This window comes from Haliotis rubra, unplaced genomic scaffold (genome assembly GCF_003918875.1).
Source record: "Haliotis rubra isolate DU_JTF1 unplaced genomic scaffold, ASM391887v1 Scf1092, whole genome shotgun sequence".
NCBI lineage: Eukaryota > Metazoa > Mollusca > Gastropoda > Lepetellida > Haliotidae > Haliotis > Haliotis rubra.
Window position 1 is genome coordinate 14,325 of NW_025764995.1, and position 7,467 is coordinate 21,791.

The following is a 7,467-nucleotide window of genomic DNA, read 5'->3' on the forward strand; positions in this document are numbered from 1 at the left end:
GTTTAATTATAATGTCAAATTATTTATCGATTGCAAATGTGAGATTTATTCATCAGTTTGAGCACGCGAGATGCGCCTTTACCCGTGAGAACAAAGTCATCAACATCTAAATAACTGTGACAAAATTATTGAAAAGCCAAAATTGAGTACGAAAAACATCAGTGCGGTCCTCTATTTTAAGCTGCTGTTGATCCAGTGTTTTATGTCCAACCACAGGTTCCTATTCGTGACAGCATTCAATTTATGGTAATACTGCTGTAATAACCAGCTGCCAGTTAATCATATTATGTGGCATTAAATTCAATTGGTATAAAAGTACGAAATCCCTCCCTTCAGGTTATACCGATTCGAGTCTGTTTTGCATTGGGCATTGGCTATGTGAAACAAGAAGGGATGTTTTTTATAATTTCAATCATAGCCTATCTCTTAATGGTTTTGTGAAAAAGAATAGCTTAAATTAAAAACTGGGGAAGTTGAAGATTGGAACGTCTCTGCCTTGCTAGGTGTGAGTAACAACATGCATCAGCCATGTAAAGGACGGGTACTGTCCAATACCTATTACTTAGTTATCAACAAAAACGCTGAGAAAACCTGAGGAAAAGGTTCCCATAATGTCTATATACTGTGATCTTTCCAAAATATCTTTGATATTGAAATATGTTTCCTTGCACAGCATGACCCATTGTGCATCTAACATTTGCCTGGAAAACGTCATTTCAGACATAAGTGGGATGTTTCATATTGCGGAGACGTCGATGTCGATGTCCTAATGATAAAGTGATCAGTGCATTCCGAGTTCACAAACACAGGTCATTTTTGTGAACTTCATTGCAATGTTATTACCGAGCCTAGTGAAAAGCTGATTTCTTATCTGCTTGATATGTATGACCTTCAGTATGGGATTGAGTAGTACTGCGGTATTTCAATGGTTCACACCCACTCACCCGAAACCACCACACGGACGCAGGCGCGCACACGCACGCACGCACGCACGCACGCACACACACACACACACACACACACACCATAATACCATAATTTCAATTTATTGAAAAATACAAAGTCCCTTCCTGCAAGTTATACCGATTTGAGTCTGTTTTGCATTGGGCGCAATGTGCGAAACAAGAAAGGGTATATTTGCAGGTTCAGTCGGAGCCTATCGCTTAATAGTTTTGTAAACAAAAAAAGAACTGGAATTGTAAACTGCAGGTGTTGAAGATTGGAAAGTCCCTGCCTTGATAGGTGTGATTAACAACATACATCAGCCATGTAAACGACGGACACTGTCCAATACCTACTGATAGTTATCAACAAAAACACTGAGTAGACCTGAGCAAAAAGTAACTACCATAATGTACACCTGCAGTGTGCATTACACACATGTGATCTTTCAAAAGATTAATATTGGAATATGTTTTCCTTGACAGATTGACCTTTGGTGCACCTAACAAAACTTGTAAAACGTCATTTCAGAGAATATTGGATTTTCCGACAGTGAGGAGAAGACATTGTCGATGTCTTTATGGTAAAGAGGTCTGTGAATTCCCAGTTCACAAATACAGGTAATTATCTGAGCTTCATTGCAATGCTATTCCTGAGCCACCATGTAATGTGACTGTTATTTTTATCTGCTTAGTTTCAACATCATGCTGTACATGTCACGTATCTTTTAGGTATTTTTACGTGTACATAAGAAATTGACACTTTTAGCACACCATATTTTTAACCTGAAACGGGTGTTGGAGGATATAACGAAGGCATCCTCTGATCTGTCTTTTCAACGTTTTAATTTCATTAAAAACAACAGGTTAGTGAACAGCGATTCGTTCAATCTTATAAGTAAAGCTGACTATATTACTTTAAGATATTATTCATTATTTTTCTATTACATTAATATGCACACATATGTATGAAGAATTTTCTTGGTCATATAATTTTTTTTTATCGTTTTCTGGACTGTAAAATGATGTCGAATGATTCTCCAGGTGCGCGTTTGTCACAAATGTTTAACGATTTACTCTTGTTTCTTAATATAATCAATTAATATTCCCGTTGTTTGAGAAATATTTACATTTTTTCAAATAGTATTTTTTATTTACGTCAGACTCATGCCAAACAGGTGAGAGTGTGGTCAACATTAAGATTCACGGTCAAATTATTTTATCGTTTGTCTTACAGAACATTTTTCTAATGCTAAAATCAGTCATTTCATGTTCTGTCGAAAGGGTGTCAAATTCAGATTGAGATCAACAAACCAACAACCAACCAACAACGTTTCACTGGGCGTTGATGCCGTATCATCGCTGTCTGGAAAAGCGTTCCTTAGGCATGTCATAATAACCTTTGTCAGTACCAACTCGTTCCCTAGGGTATCACTGAAGTGGTGAAGTTCTAGGTTCTTCGTCACTTTAAGTCCTTTTCTAACATCGACTGTAATACAATGAATAAAACAATGCTCAATGTTTTAAACTAACTCACACATTGTCATATATCATTCTTGTAACCCAACTGCAGCCCCAAGAATTATTGGTCATGTCAAGGATGATGTTATGATTCCCTACATTTGAGCAAATGTGTAATGACATTTCACCGTATTCCGACGTGATACAAAAACGATTTACTAACAAACATATTTCCACGGTATCGTTTTCCCAAATTGATAAAATATGTAAACATTTCGTCAATTTATGATGTCCCTCTCCTCAAAATACAGAAAAGAAATCACGAAATCTTACAACCCCTTTAATTGAACAACCTGAGAATAGAGGTAATTGCCTAAAGCGAGTGAGTGAGTGAGTAAATATTGGTTAAGTCGTATCAACAATTTGACTGCTATTCGCAGAGACTTTGTGTAAAGAAGTCATTCAGTCTAGATCGGTCTATCTTCATTGATCCCAAGAGTATATTTACCCGACGACTCTGGCAGCATTGGAATAAGCTTAATACTAGTCACGTTACGCTAATGCCTAATCGGATTGACTGATTCTTTGAATATGGAACAAGTTTTTATGGATAACAACTTCTGTATTTCGTGACGTTTCGATACAGATTCTTGTACCATTGTCAAGCAAGAGTGATACATGAAGTGGGGGAGCTGCATATATATACTGTATATAACAATGAAACAACATACATTGTAATTGCCTCTCTGTCCGTCAATATGTCCTCTGTGGTCTCTTCCGATTTGTCCTTCGACGTGTCCTCTGTCTCATAAAGTTTCACAAAGTCGTTTTGTTGTATTGCAGGTTCCATGATAGGTCATCAACCCAATCAGAATAAACTGTGATTGAGAACCTATGATTGAGAACCTAAGCAATATTTGTAATTGCCCTTATCAGTACATTTAAACAATCACACTTTCCCAGTGCCAACGGCAAAATCCCAACGGATACAGTTGACATTGCACTTTCATGGGTATCATCCACATGTCTTTAACTTAGAGGCCCTGAACGTTAATGGTTCATATATGTCAAATCCAGCCAGTTTGAAAGTTCCAGCACCGACACCAAGTGGAGACGAAATTGCTGTGAAGAGCAACAGTGAAAGTGAAAAGTTTTTATCAAACATTTCAAGGGTGCCATAGATCAAATTATCAACGTTATACAACCAGATAATTCGCCAAACGGCCCTGTGAAATCCCACAGACATGGAGCATCGATCTTTGGGCATGTTTAACATGCTAAAGGACACGGCCCTTGTCTGCTGCAGGGAAATTCGTCAATAGTCCCGTTAACCACCTGTCAAAGAAGACTTCGATTGAAATTGCTTGTGTTTGAAAACATGTCTTTGAGCCTTTTAGGACAATCTCATTATTTATGTAGAGTCGTTTAAGTAACTCAGCATGTTCGGATTGCCAGTAAGACCTTTCACCATTTAATTCTGAACATGAGACCCGTCCACACCATGTCCCAATATACGAGGTGCATCAGTGGTGCAGGCAGGGATCGATACTGAAGAAATGCACTGTTTGCCCTGCTCAGGACATTGGTAGCTAAGGCCGATCTCATTTTGAAACTTTTCATTCTTGAATCGAATCAGCATTCGTCTATTGAATTTATTCCAGAAAAATTGATATTTCAAGAATGTGTCCCGCGACGTTGTGCTTTCAAACTTCATTGAGCCTGAGGGTTGTATTGATTTACAGTTAATTCAGCTTGAAGTGAAATTCAATTTCGAAAATTCAAAGATACATTTCGAACAAAGTGAATTTTGTTCCATTAATCAATGCAGTAACTGATTTTGAGTTTATCTGTGAACCCGAAATCAAAGATTTGTCGTAACAATCATAAGATGAATGCTATAAAACTGAAGCATATCACCCAACGTAATGTGATTGTAGACACACGGTGACTTCGTCACTGCAAACTACGTAATTCGGTTCAAAGTCGATTGATAAGACGCTTTTCTTGATGTTGGATCGCCAGTGTTAATCTTCAAATGCTCATCAGATGTGTTTTTGGCTGGAGTCATTTAATTTACAATCTTTGATCTTGTCACATAGTATCACATAGCAATACTGGATAATGAGTCAGGTGGTGGAACAACATTTGCATAAAGGATGGAAATTCTTTAAAGCCGGTTTTAAGTCTTTGTACCTGTTAAAAGAAGTTCTTGAAACACTCGATGTTTTCACGTGGCTGAAGTCAATCGGCTACATAAACATCCGGAGAAATTGATTTTGGTTAATATAATTAATACTTGCTCATGAGCCCGCATTACATAGTCTCACAGACTTCCAAACTGAATATTTTACGTAATTTGATATCTTTATGTGTTCATAGACAGGAATAGTATGATCAAACAACACTGAAACAGCCGATGCAGGGAGATTACTTCGCGTTTAATGATAACCATCGACTTAACTAATAACTGTTACCACGTGGGGAAGCCCTGTCAGAATAGACTGGTCATGTGCCATCCGTGCCCATTGTAAGACGCCTCCAAATGGATTGGGTGGTCAAGCTAGTTAACATACGTTATGGATTGGCTGTCACCCCATCACATCGGCGTGGTTCACTGCTTACAATATCAATCACTGGTTCTTCTGATCCAGACGCAATTATCCACAGGCAGATCTCATGTAGATGTTATATTGAGACGCTAATCAACAATATTGCAGGAAATAACAGTTCTGTTCGCCCTTATAAGGTTTCTACCTTTGTCCAATCCATACCCTTGATCATAGGGTTTCTGCAAAGTGGTGAACGTCTGTTGCAAAACGTTTAGTTTTCTTGACACCAACAGTTTAGATCATCCCATTCACTATACAGATGAAATACTGGTTAAATTGGGGTAAAACCAAATTCAGTCTGAAATCCAAAGTAATAATAATAATAATAATAATAATAATGTGTCCATTTATATAGCGCCAAACTCCACACTAGGTATGCTCATAGCGGTAACAATCAAGGCACAGCACATAATTACCCCGGATAACCCAAGCTGCCTGTTAGGCGCTAGAAGGTTATAGTCATATGACTTTTTCCACCGGGTACCCATTTTCCTGCGAAACCTTCCAACACTTAAATCCTTCCACTTACAACACTTGGAGCGTTGGGGTAGCCTAATGGTTAAAGTGCCCGCTGGTCATGCTGAAGACCTGGAAAATAGCTTAAAGCAGCGTAAAACCATACTCAATCACTTACCACACTCACTGACTCTCTGAATGATTCATTTCCAGACTGACGGACTCAATCACTCACCAGTCGATGTACTTGTTGTAGTAAGCAGTATAAATATCACCGAACCAAAATGTACAGCCAGGGGGCTCTGTAGCTCACCTGTGTTTGGCATGTATTGATTCCATTAATGTCAGGGTTTTTTATAATAAACATTCTCATCTCTGATTTTCTTGAAGGCCACTGTAAATTGCTGGCAACTGTATATCAAACATCGTGAAAGAGGCTAAAATTAAATACTTTAAACTCATTCAGTTTTGGTCGAATGCCACAAAGAATGATTTATTATAAAATAAAAAAAATAATAATAACATTACCGTAATACTGTATTTGCTTTTCTTCACAGAACGGATGGTTAACAGGATTTATTACAGACACTCTGGATCTAAATAGACCGCTCAAATGAGGTTTCATGCAAAACAAGTCAACGTAAAAAAAATTATAAAAAAAATAAAAAAATTGCAGTACGAGTTTATGACTGCTCTGTATTCAAGCTTATCCATTCTTGTCGTTTCAATAGGGGTAGATGTGATTAGATGTCACGTGATCGGAAACTAACGACATGTGCATGTCAATATTACGTTTATGTGAATGATATGAACCATTCTTCAATATCATACACTTATTTTCATCATGCACATATCAGAAATATTTAGGCTCAAAACTTGTTGATGGCCACAATTTTTGATGATAAAGAAACTTTACGCACAGACTCACAACATTTCGCGTCTCGTGGTTGAATATTGATGCAACGAAACTAAAAACAATGCCCTGATTTTTGAGAGTGGAATGCACTTACTACGACTATCAACTGTGAATTGATACGCATTCCAGTGAACACGGATATGATTATATTTGCAGTTTATCAAGGTCATCAATGTACAGTCTGTAGCAGAAAATATACCTCAATATTAATCTTTGTGTAAACTGCGCATTTACATGTTCATAATTAGTTTGTCCTCAGACTGGAGAGGCACGATGACATACAAGCAGCCGGATTGAGCCTGCAACTCGATACATTTGATCGGCTCCCAACGTGCTGCTGACCATTTAACAACTTCCATTCATAATCATTCTCACTTGTCCAACTGGAGTATGCTAAGACTTTGAGAAATGAGTTCCAGACAGGAAGACATTTCTGCAATTATCGAAATGTATCACATCAGCCAAAATAGGATAGAAAAACACTTTGTAATTATTAGTTGATTAGTCTGTGATGTAGCAAGAGACGTTGGGCCTCGCTGTATGTCCACACGTCTAGACACAACCCACTCAGACCAGATCACATGGAAAAAGCTCCAGATTTTTTCCAGGTCCACTCGGCTCATTCCGTTAGCTGCATCATATACCATACAGCAATGATACATTGATGTATTATTTGTCTGTAAACCAAATGCTGACGAATTCCTCCACATGTGTTTCTCACAACATGGAGGCTGATTTTGGATTGGAGTCAAAACTTCATGGAAAACCCCGTACAAATGCCCCAGCAAATGTATCTCCCAATCTCTACCTAAAAGGTTAACCATAATTCTTAATACAATCAAGGCAGAATGTTTCTGTATATTCACAGAAGGATTAAATACAATATTAATTTTTCCAATACCTACAAGGATTTGCTTGAAAGTTTGCAATTTCAGAAAAGAACTCACAGTTTAATAAAATATCCAACTGTATACCACACATATTTATCTTACGGTTAAATAAATTGCCGTGACAAAAGGTTTAAGAGTCCCCTTTGAACCAGCAAAATAAAACACAGACAAGTCTAAAATATTCAATAATATAT